The sequence below is a fragment of the Geospiza fortis genome, unplaced genomic scaffold (assembly GCF_000277835.1).
Source record: "Geospiza fortis unplaced genomic scaffold, GeoFor_1.0 scaffold171, whole genome shotgun sequence".
NCBI lineage: Eukaryota > Metazoa > Chordata > Aves > Passeriformes > Thraupidae > Geospiza > Geospiza fortis.
The window spans coordinates 7288427-7288640 of record NW_005054313.1 but is presented as its reverse complement, the minus strand read 5'-3'; positions in this window follow the sequence as shown (position 1 = coordinate 7288640).

Genomic DNA, 214 nt, shown 5'->3' with positions numbered 1-214 from the left:
AAGGTTTTGGATGTTGGTGTTCTCGGTAGGAGCAATCCCCTGGCAGGGGGACGGGAGTAGTATAACAACAGGTGACGCCTCTGGTTCAGAGGCCGCTTGTCGAGGGCTCTCGGCGGGCAGAGCCGCAGCCCGGCCCCGCGGTGCCCGCGCTGCCGCCGTGCCAGGGTCGCTCCGGTGCCCGGCCCGGCGGCGGGAGCGCTCGCTGAGGGGTGCC